The sequence below is a fragment of the Chiloscyllium punctatum genome, chromosome 4 (assembly GCF_047496795.1).
Source record: "Chiloscyllium punctatum isolate Juve2018m chromosome 4, sChiPun1.3, whole genome shotgun sequence".
Classification (NCBI taxonomy): Eukaryota; Metazoa; Chordata; class Chondrichthyes; order Orectolobiformes; family Hemiscylliidae; genus Chiloscyllium; species Chiloscyllium punctatum.
The window spans coordinates 74,344,623-74,356,270 of NC_092742.1; the positions used below are offsets into that span (position 1 = coordinate 74,344,623).

General features: G+C 40.2%; 1 protein-coding gene across 1 annotated transcript in view; it reads left to right on the forward strand.

Moving 5' to 3' along the window:
- The first annotated feature begins 938 nt into the window (after positions 1-938).
- cdin1 (CDAN1 interacting nuclease 1) overlaps positions 939-11,648 on the forward strand; it is a 211,600-nt gene continuing 200,890 nt past the window's right edge. Inside the window, exon 1 of the mRNA XM_072569047.1 lies at positions 939-1,147. The gene's annotated coding sequence lies outside the window, so the exon portion shown is untranslated. The remainder of the gene's footprint in view (positions 1,148-11,648) is intronic.

Consider the following 11,648-nt stretch of genomic DNA (forward strand, 5'->3'; position numbering starts at 1 on the left):
TCTGTTAAAAGTGATTGTCTTTTCCATGTAGCTGTAGAAAATGTAAATATTATACTGACATTATAGAAGAATTCAATTATCTGACTCAGTAGCCTAAAAGGAAATAATTTACTTGCTCATTGGTGGAAATGAAAAGTATGTAGCCTTAAATTTATTATGTATTGCAGTTGCAAAACTGAGATTCCAGAAGCTCAGATTGTGATCAAATAGTTTGTTAAATCTTAACATAACAATTAAAGTGATATCAGCAGCAAAAATGTGACTTATTTATTACCTTGATCAACCTTACTGTTACCTGCTCTTGAGGCCCTGGTGACAGAAATTTGCTGATAACACTCAAGGGAGGGTGTATGGCAGGTCACATTAGGTCAAGGTTTCAAGCTGCAATCAGATTCTTCACACTGCTAAAGCAAAGCATGGTAGGGATTAGTTTGGTTTAACTCTTCTCCCGCAGTACTTTCTGTTTACACTTTAATCATTCAACTGTCTCCCTCCACCTCGGAAAGACTCCAGTCAACGGTGCAACAGCATGAGCCACTTGGGTGCACTGTACACCCACTTTACTGTCAATAAAACCTGACCAAATTTACACTTCTGTCACTTTTCTGCTGTTCACTTTTGGAAGGAAGAACAGATTCATAAAATCCACTAAATTAACAGAGAGTTGTTATGCAGAAACAGAATTAAAAAGTATTTGAGGCAAATTGTGGTGAAGTGAGAGTAAGGCCATTATGCATACAGGGCCGTGGACATCTGGTAGATCTAACTTTTTTGTACCTTAGGGAATGGTTGCTATAGTGTGTTAGCAAACTGTTCTCTACCTATGGGACCTGTGTTTTAATCTATTCCCAAATGATGGGATGACAGTCTTTCTTATAGTCTGGTCATAATGGTCCTTTGTGAAATAACTTTGGGTACTTTCAAGCTATATCCCAAATGTCACACAAATTAGCAATCACATTCAAGTGGAGCAAAATTATGTACAATACAGTAAAGAAATTAGGAGGTATTATTTTGAAGTTTAAATTTAAAGAATGCATTTGAGAAAAAGGAAATTTAATTCACATTTGATCTCATAAGGAAACATTTGAGACCAACACTGAATATCAAAACAGAAGTGGATTCCGTTCTTCAAAATATTTTTTTGGTAAGTACAAAGTAAATTTCTCAATACTTAATAACAATTTCAGCAATGTCAAGATGAGGAAAGCATAAGTTAAACAGCAATGACTCCATCTCTTAACAGGTTACATTATTACAAGTGACTCACTGGAGATAAAGCATAAAAGATTATAATATGCAAATCTTCAAAATGCTGCTTGACAATGGACACAAGTTCTTTAGTTTACACTGTGAAGAGAGAACATTTAGGCATATGTACAAAGTCAACAAGCATCATTCAAGAGTAAATGTTGTGAAGAAAATTTCTTCCAGGATTATGAAGAATTTATCAGCAATGTTTATTGCTTGATCAATTAACTTTAAAAGAAATGAGTGTTTGGTTAGAAACGTGATTGAATGTTATGCTAATGGTATATTTGATTATCTCTATTTATAACCAAGAATGCCAAAATTTCCTGTGTTACCAAATAAAATAAACTGGTCAATGTTGAATCATGGAAGGCAAGGAAATAGATCAACTTTTTGAAATTTCATGTTGATTTATCTTTGAAATTCAACAAACATTTTATACATGGGATTGAACTCATGATGAAATTGTAAAGTGACTGTAAGGAATGCTTTCAAATATCTTGTTCTTCACATTTCTAAATATTGTCTAAACTTATTTCTTTCAAGAATTTTAACAGAAATTGGAGAATATATCTTCTTCTTTAGGTTGACATTAACCCCAGGAGCGGGGTGATTCTAACTCATCATGCCATCCACTAACTCTTTTACATATATAGGAAATAGTTGATTCTTCGATTCCATGCAGGAAAATTGTATTTTAAACAAATCAGGTTAGAGTTATATGACCTCAGTTAATCATCAGAAAGCAAAAATTTCAAATGCAATTTGATAATGAGCACAGTGCCTCCAGGATATTATAAGTTGATAGCAAACACAGAATGTGGTATGTTTGTAGGAAAAGGCAATCAGAGAAATTCATGACTCAATAAATCTAAACTTATTAAAAATGCAGTTTTAGAATTTATTTTTATTCACTGTGCAATATATACATCATCTTACTTACAAACATATTGAGATATAGCTTATGATTCTGAACAGCTTATCTGCCTTTGAAATCTAATTATTAATTTGCTTCACAAACAGTGAGAACTCTAGCATAACATTATGTTGATTGCAGACAATGATGTGAAATTGAATTCCTACTTTCCAGCTGTTTGCTAGGGGAAGAGGTTAATTTTTAATCTGGAAGGTCGTGTTTTAGTCTGTTGTTTAAAAACATTTACTCTACAGATTCTTTTTTCTTTATATAAACAAAAACAGTAATATATTATTCATATCCACTGAAGGCTATTACAATCATCACCAACTTTAGTGAAATGCAGAATGCAAATACCACTATTTGAAACAGTATTTGTAGATAGTTTTACTCAATTTCTATCATTAAAAAAATTCAAATAAAGGCAAATAGATTCGTTGCCTCCCAATGCATGGTATAAAAGAACTTATGCTGTATTTTCAAATCATTCCGGGTAAAAGATATATACCTTTGCTAATGCCTAATGGATTAGTTTCATGTGTAAACATATAAAAGAGAGTATTGATAGGTACTCTGAACCAAGCCTGTGCACCAAATTTTTTGTTCTTTGCTTCAACAGGGGCATCATATTTTGTACATGTTACCCCTTTCTCCCCTGAGTTTTACAGGACATGTCTGGATTGACATTATTTTTAAAACTAGAAAGCGAGACAATGATATAGCTCTTCTCCTAAATACAGCATGTGCCATAACTGAGTCATGCAAATTACACTTGTGCTTTCAGATGACTAAGATTAATGACACTGCGCCAAGGTCTTTGTTTTTCTATTTGGCTGTTTAGTATGAAATACAATCCTAAAACATTATCTATCGTCTATTAATCCCAGAATTGTGTTCACAACATGCAACACACATTGTTTAGGGCAATTTACAACAGTAACATACTGAGCACAATTGCATTTAATTACTTTGATTCTAATTACATTCACCAAGGACTAATAAAATAAATGGGACAAGTGGCTCTTTAAAAAGGCTTCTGCAACACACATGTGCTATCTTGTATTGGGAAGGTGATGTCAGTGATGGATTTATGATAAATGCTATTCTTCTGAACATTTTAAGATTGAAATTCAGCCTTACTTTACTAAATTTAAAATATAAATAGTAGCAATATGAAACTTTTGTAAAAATAAGATGATTTTAAGAAATATAATATTATATTTCTTATACATCTCTCTTAAATCAAAATTAATGTAAATTTCCACAATGTCAGAATTAAAAGACCAATACTTGTAAAGATTTAATGCTCAGAATTTGTAGATACTAAGCAATCTTCTAATTATTTTTGATGAGGATTAATTTATTGAACTTTGAATGTGATACCATCCTCAGTAAAATGTGTTGTTTCTTTCAGTTATCATTGAAGCTAAACTGAATGAATTGGAATATTAGGAAGCAGAATAGGTTAAGGTGAGAATAGACAGTGCTGGTTTTGAGGATGCTACATGGAACAAATTTAATACTTTAGTCACATCTATCCACAGGTTGCACTCTGCACAATTGTAAAACTATGGTTAAACACATATCTGTTCATAAATGGATGCATCACATTGCACTCCCTTAGTAGATCATTTATAATGCCATTAGACGATATGGCAATACTGGTTTTATTCTCAAAAGTTAAATGTGTGCATAAGGTAAATCAGAGGATCAATGGGCATTTGAGCTTTTAAGTATGGATTTACATCAAGCTGGGACTTTCTGAACATTGAGAAAAGTTGAAAAATAGACCTATGAATAAATGACTAAAACAGGATATTACACTGCCATTACCACATTCATATGTAGAATCATAGAGTTCCAACAGTGGAGAAGTAGGCCATTTGACCCATCAGGTTAACACTGACCCTCAAAGAGGATCCCAACCTGGGCCCCCACCCCCTCAACCGAACCATCCCTGAAAAGCTGCATTTACCACAGTTAATCCACCTAGTCTACATATCCCTGTACGCTATGGGCAATTTAGCATGGCCAATCCAACAAACCTGCACATCTTTAGACTACTTTGCAGCAACTCAAAAATGACAGTGTACTGGAAATTAAGTACTACTCTTTCCAGAATCATCACAAATATGAAAACTTTCGAAAGTCCCTAATTTACTTTGCTGATGAATTCAAAATAAAAGAAGGGTTTCTGTACTTAACAAGACATTAACTGTTTATTACAAGAAAATTCTCTTCAACCAATGATACAAATCTGTAAAAAAAGAAAATATGGATTAATAACTTATAACTCAATAAGTTAAACTAAATGCCTTCTTAAATTGTCCACATCACAAACATACACACAAAGACAGATAGGACATGGATATAAAGGGTGGAAAAAGGGTTGTAGAGTCATAGAAATGTACAACTTGTCCATGCCGACCAGATATCCCAACCTAATCTAGTCCATTTGCCAGCACTTGGCCCATATCCCTCTAAACCCTTCCTATTCATATATCCATTCGGATACCTTTTAATTGCTGTAATTGCACCAGCCTCCACCACTGCCTCTGGCAGCTCATTCCATACACACACCACCCTCTGTGTGAAAAGTTGCCCCTTAGGTCCCTTTTGTATCTTTTCACCTCTCAATCGAAACCTATGCCCTCTAGTTCTGGACTCCCCCACACCAGGGAAAAGACCTTGCCTATTTATGCTATCCATGCCCCTCAATATTTTTCAAACCTCTGTAAGGTCACCCCTCAGCCCGCAATGCTCCAGGGAAATCATCCCCAGCCCATTCACCTCTCCCTATAGCTCAAACCCTCCAACCCTGACAACATCCTTGTAAAGCTTTTCTGAGCTCTTTCAAGTTTCACAACAAAAAGTAAAAAAATTAGGGAAGCAAAGTTCAATAGCACCAGTTTGGTCTCCAGAATTCAATGAGCTGCTTTCTCTCTCTTACTTTCCTTGCAGTTCTTTATTGTTGGTGTCTGGTTGTTTGCACACCAATCCTCTGAATCATCGGTTGAGAGTTTGTTCTTTCACTGCCTTTGAAGATGTTTTATTCCTCCTTCAGTAGAGATTTGCAGAGAAAATGTGAGTGAAACACAGCTTGCTGTTAGACATTCTAGTACCAGAGAGAGAGAGAGAGAGAGAGACATCTTTCCAAGCTCGGTGTTTCTTTATTGCACACGTCCTGCACAAGCTATGGTCACCTGGTCAGGCATCAAGTAGAATGTAGTTGTTTCACTGTTCTCCTTTTGTTCAGAACCCATCAGCTCCCCGTGTCTGCTTCTGATTTCACTGAGGAAAATGTGTAACAGTAAGCATGATTTTTAAAACTGCAGTAATCTTTCTGCGCAGTCACCTTGATTTAGGGATATTTCCCACAGTCCAAAACTAACGGAAATATAAATATATGGTATTTCCAGGCCTCTACCCTTAGGAGAGAAAGTAATACCGTTTTTTTTTCAAAATGCACTTCATCACAAGGCAGACAGAAAACAGTAGATCAGAAAACTGCACAGCCTTTATTCTTCACTCTCCATTCTACCCGATACAAGTCTTGCAGAATCTTCTAACATCTGTTAAATCCTTAAATTATTTAATCAGTTTACTTTCAGGACAAGGCATCTGCGATCATATTATCTTTGTGAAATAACTGCACAGAGGACTTTATCTGTTCACCAAGTCACCCTTTATTTATTTGTGCACTGTACACTGGCTGTGGCCAACCAGCTCAAAGTCAGTCCCCTGAACTGAGGAAATACTAAATCTCCTATTCATATTGTTCAGCCGGGACTTCCTGACTGGGGTTGTTAATCCCGGCCAATCAAGGATCTCGTAGTCAGTGAGGTCAACCTGGTTCCAATCACTACATCCCCCCAACCCCAAGTCCAGGTCGATAGGCCTGGTTTTCCTCTTGTAACCTTTCCTGCGACATTTCGCCCCAGGTCCGGTTTCTTGGACTCGAACTCTGGCACGGCGATTTGAACCAGACTGCAGCCCATGTCATGCATCCGGAGTGTCTCGGGAGAGTTCCCTCCTCTTCTCCTGGCAGTAACGATATCAAGGCTGCATCCATCTTGGACTCGGAGGTTTCCTTGACATTAGACAGAGGGGGAGAACCTACATTTTCTGCCAGGCCTTGTGGCTGTTTTGAGGGGCCAGGTCTGTTTTGCTCCTGCCCCGTTTCTGAAGTAACAGCTTTCAGGTGATCCACATGTTTGTTCAGGAGCGTCTCACCGACCTGAACTTTGTAAGTAACTGGCCCTGACCTCGCATCAATCTCCTCTTGTTACCCACACAGGGCCATTTCCATGGTTCCGCCACCAAACTTCATTCCCTGAATTAAACTGTCTCAATCACTTTGAGGAGGCATGTGGCTGGCATTAGTGTTCCTGCTGTCACTTCAACCTCCTCCTGCTGGGTCTGGGAATATCAGGTTTAACCTGGTGCAGAGTCTTCTCCCTATCAGCAACTCTGCTGGACCTATGCCTGTTGTGCGAGAAATGGCCCTATAATTAACTAGGAACAGGGACAGTTTGGTATTAAGTGACTGTGCAGCCTGCCTTCTATATTTGGATTGATCTTACCATGAGACCATTGGTCAATGAATGGAATGCAACTATCCTTATGTGCTGAATACCATTTGATTAGATTAGATTCTTTACAGTATGAAACAGGCCCTTCAGCCCAACAAGTCCACACTGACACTCCGAAGAGTCACCCACCCAGACCCATTCCTCTATCCTATATTTACCCCTGACTAATGTACCTAACACTATGGGCAATTTAGCATGGCCAATTCACCTGACCTGCATATCTTTGGATTGTGGGAGGAAACCAGAGCACCCGGAGGAAACTCACACAGACACAGGGAGAATGTGCAAACTCCACAATTTGACTTCAGAAAATATTCACATTCCCTGCTGGTAAATTACATCCCATTGTCTGTGACTAATACTTCTGGGAGTCAGTGTGTAGCAATCGATCCTTACAGTGTCTCAATCATCATCCCTTAGTTTGCCAAACAAACTTTATGCACATCCAACCACTCTGAATAGGCGTCCACAATGACCAGGAGCATTTAGCCCATGAATGAACCAGCATAGTCAACATGCAACCAAGTCCAGGGTTTTCCCAGCCATTCCCAGGAAAGTGGTGGTGCTGCTGGTGGCAATCTTTGTCCTTGTTGGTACTCTGGGCACTGCCCGACAATGCAGCTATGTTGACATTCAACCTTGCCCATCAGACATGGCATCTTGCCAACATCTTCATCTTGGAAACCCCTGGATGACCCTGGTGGAGTTCAGCCAGTATCTGGCACTGACCTTTACTTGGGACAATCACCCTTGTTCCCCACAGTAATATGCTGTCCTGTACGTTGATCTGGTCCCGCCAAGTCCAGTAAGGTTTAAATCCTGGTTGCAATGGTCATTCTGTCTCTGCCATTACCACCAGCTGTTTCAGTTTCACTAGGACATGATATGTTTGTGTCCACAGTTGGATATTGTCAGCGGTGACTGGAAGGGTGTCCAGTAAGTTTAAAACCAAAATGGACTCTTCCAGGTGAGGCACCACCGGTGGAGCATTTGCCGGTGGAAGGAGGCTTAAGGAATCCACATTAGCCATTTGGCTTCCTGGATAGTGTACTAACTTGTACGCACTGAGAATAAGGGCTCACCGCTGAATTCTACCAGAAGGTATGGGCAGCACCGCCTTGTCTTCCTTCAGTAGTCCTATCACAGGTTTGTGATCTGTTACTATGACAAATTCCCATCCATAAAGATACTTCCTCACACCAAAGATGACCACCAAACTTAGCCTCTTTGCATTTGGCATCAGCCAAAGTCTGGAAACCATACGCTATTGGGCAATCCTCTCAGTTGGGTCAAACGTGAGCCAAAGCTACCCCGATACTGTACAGAGAGGCATCACATGTCGGCACTACCTCTCACTTCGGATCATAGTGGGCCAACACCTTCGATGACGATAGATGCTGTTTCATAGAGTCAAAGAGACGTACAGCACAGAAACCGACCCTTCAGTCCAACTCGCACATGCCGACCAGATATCCCAACCCAATCTAGTCCCACCTGCCAGCACCCGGCCCATATCCCTCCAAACCCTATTCATATACCCATTCAAATGCCTTTTACATGTTGCAATTCTACCAGCCTCCTCCAATTCCTCTGGCAGCTCATTCCATACACATACCACCCTCTGCGTGAAAAAGTTGCCCCTTAGATCTCTTTTATATCTTTCTCCTCTCACCCTAAACCTATGCCCTCTAGTTCTAGGCTTTGTCTATTTATCCTATGCATGCCCCTCACGATTTTATAAACCTCTATAAGGTCACCCCTCAGCTTCCGACGCTCCAGGGAAAACAGCCCCAGCCTGTTCAGCCTCTCTACATAGCTCAAATCCTCCAACCCTGGCAACATCCTTGTAAATCTTTTCTGAACCCTTTCAAGTTTCACAACATCTTTCCGATAGGAAGGAGACCAGAATTGCACGCAATATTCTAACAGTAGCCTAACCAATGTCCTGTACAGCCGCAACATGACCTCCCAACTCCTGTACTCAATTCTCTAACCAAAAATGAAAAACATACCAAAAGCCTTCTTTACTATCTTATCTACCTGCGACTCCACTTTCAAGGAAATAGGGACCTGCACTCCAAGGTCTCTTTGTTCAGCAACACTCCCTAGGACCTTACCATTAAGTGTATAAGTCCTGCTAAGATTTGCTTTTCCAAAATGCAGTTCCTCAGATTTATCTAAATTAAACTCCATCTGCCACTTGTCAGCCCATCGGCCCATCTGATCAAGATCCCATTGTAATTTTCTTGGCTTCACGACTAGTTCTAAAGCTGGCCTTTTTTCAATAGCAGGTATAAGGGTGCCAAGATGGAGGCCAGGTTACATATGAATTTTCCATAATAATTCATTAACCCAAGGAAATACCTAAGCTCCAGTACAGATGTGGAAAGCACTTTATCTTCCAATGGATATAACCCAGTTTTGTTGACTCTGTAACCCATGTAGGTCACTAGGGGCACCGTGAGCACACATTTCCCATCTGAGGTGCATGCTCACCTGGGAGAAATGTTTAAACACTCTGTCCAAGTTCTCCAAGTGCTCTTTACTGGTCTTCCCGGTTATTAGTATGTCATCCAGGAAAATTGCAACTTGGGGTGGCCCTTGTACAATGTTCTCCACAGTCTGCTTGGCAAAGGGCTCAGGCTGATGATACCCCAAATGGCAGTCACGTATATTGGTATAAACCCTTATGCGTATGAATTGTAGTGCAATTCTGGGACTCCTCATCCAGTCTCAATTGCAGGTTGGAGTAGCTCATGTCCAGCTTTGTAAAGGATACTCCCAGCTCTGCAAACAAGTCCTTTATGCGAGGGATCGGGTATTTATCCCACTGTGAGAAACAGTTTACAGTTTGCTTATAATCCCCACAAAGGTGGGCAGAGCCATTAGGCTTCACAATTGGCCCATTCTGCCAACTGCACTGGTTTGATGATTCTTTCATTCTCAGACTCAGAGTCATAGAATCATAGAGATATACAGCATGGAAACAGACCCTTCGGCCCAATTCTACCCCCAAGGCAAATGGCATCAGGTGGGCCTGGCAAAAACATGAAATTGCTTCCTGGTCAATATGAAAAGTGAATTTCACCCCAGTTCATAGTTCTAAGCCTTTCCTGAAAAACTCCTATGAGAACTTCACTGATGCAGCCATTTTCAAATCAAACATGTTGAGCCAATCAAGGTAAATCTTTCTCAACCAATTCCACTCCAACAAGCTTGGGCCTAAGTCTTATACCACCATCTATAGTAACTGCACCAAATGCTTCTCATAGGAGACTCGATGTGATGTCATGCCTTTAATCTGCCATAGATTCCCAGTGTTCTCAGTCTGGCTGAGGTCTTGTGCAAACTTAAGGGCTGTAAGTCCTGACTGAATCTTGTTAAAGATGGGTTCTGCAACCACAGATATAGCTGTGTCGGTATTGACCTCCATGGGAACTGGGTGACCATTTAACTAAACTCCAATTTTAATTAGTTTCACTTTGGATGTCATTAAGCAATTTAATTGTTTCAACCAACTTTCCAAGGTATACTGTCTCCTGGGTGCCGGCTAAGAATTTTCTTTCTCAAGTCAGGCCTTGTAGGACTTATTTGCTGTCTCAAAACCACATACTGGCAGCAATTAAAATGGCTCACCGGCCCAGATCCTGAAGTACCCTTTAGTCACTTGACCAAGGCTTGGCTTTGTTATGAGGTTCTGCAGTGAGCTGGCCAAGGCTCCCTCTGCTCAAGTTGTTCCCTGTGTAAGGTTCTGTGATTGCCTACACTCATTTGGTGTTCCCCAATCTCAGTCAGACAAGTGAGGTTGCCCACTTCCATTGAGATGCCCTGTAGTTCCCACGCTCCACTTTCTAATGACAAAGCCAGCTGCAGTGCCTGTTTGAAGTTGGGCCTCAACTGGTAGGCTCTTCTGTATGGTTACATCATTAATCCCACGTACCGAATGGTCTCTCAGCATCTCATTCAGGGTTGACCGAGAATCACATGTCTCTGCTAATTATCTCAACCTCGTCAAAAATCCCGATATGGATTCCCCTGGTTCTGTAACAACCAAATAAAACAGATACCCTCTCAGAACTAGAGGAGGTCTGGGGTTGAAATATTACTTAACCAAATCCTTTAACTCTTGGAAGGTTTTAGTGCCGGGTGCCTCTGGCAAAATTAAGCCCCTTATAACTGAAAATGCTGCAGCTCCACACACACACAGTCAGAAGGGTTACTCATTGCTTTTTATCTGCTCTAATGTAATTTGCCTGGAAAAAATATCACATTCTTTCCACATACTAGGCCCAGTCTTCAACAGCAGGACCCAATGAGTCAAGCTTCCCAAGCAAAGGCATGATGTCAGAAATGCTTACCCCCATTTCCAAGATGTTGCAAGCAAATGTTTTTTTTCTGGTCACCACTAAAACAACTGCACAGAGGCCAGGATCCAATCAGCAAGTCACCCTTCATTTACTAGTCCTTAATACACTGGCTGTGGGCAGCCAACTCAGAGTCAGTCCCGAACACAGGAGATTCTAAATATCCTGGTTATATTTTTTTTCACCAATGATAAGCAGTGCCCTTCTCAACATAGAGCAAAGTTTCTCCTGGTTTTTAAAAAAATTATTAAACAGTAAATCATGCAGCTAACAATAACCAGAAAGCAGCAGTTCACCAAAGAAGGACGATATACAGGGGAAAGGGCGGCAAGGCCAAACCCCATCATTTAAACAGTTTTCAGGGAGATGAAGACAAACCTCAAATCAGTCCAAATACCAAAATAGTGAAAACACATTCCAAAAAGCAAAGAAAAACCAGAGTGTAAGGGCTAAGCCCTGCCACAATATCAAGATAGTCCTTTTCTCAAAGGAAAAGAGTAACACACAGGCTGTAACCAGCCAGTG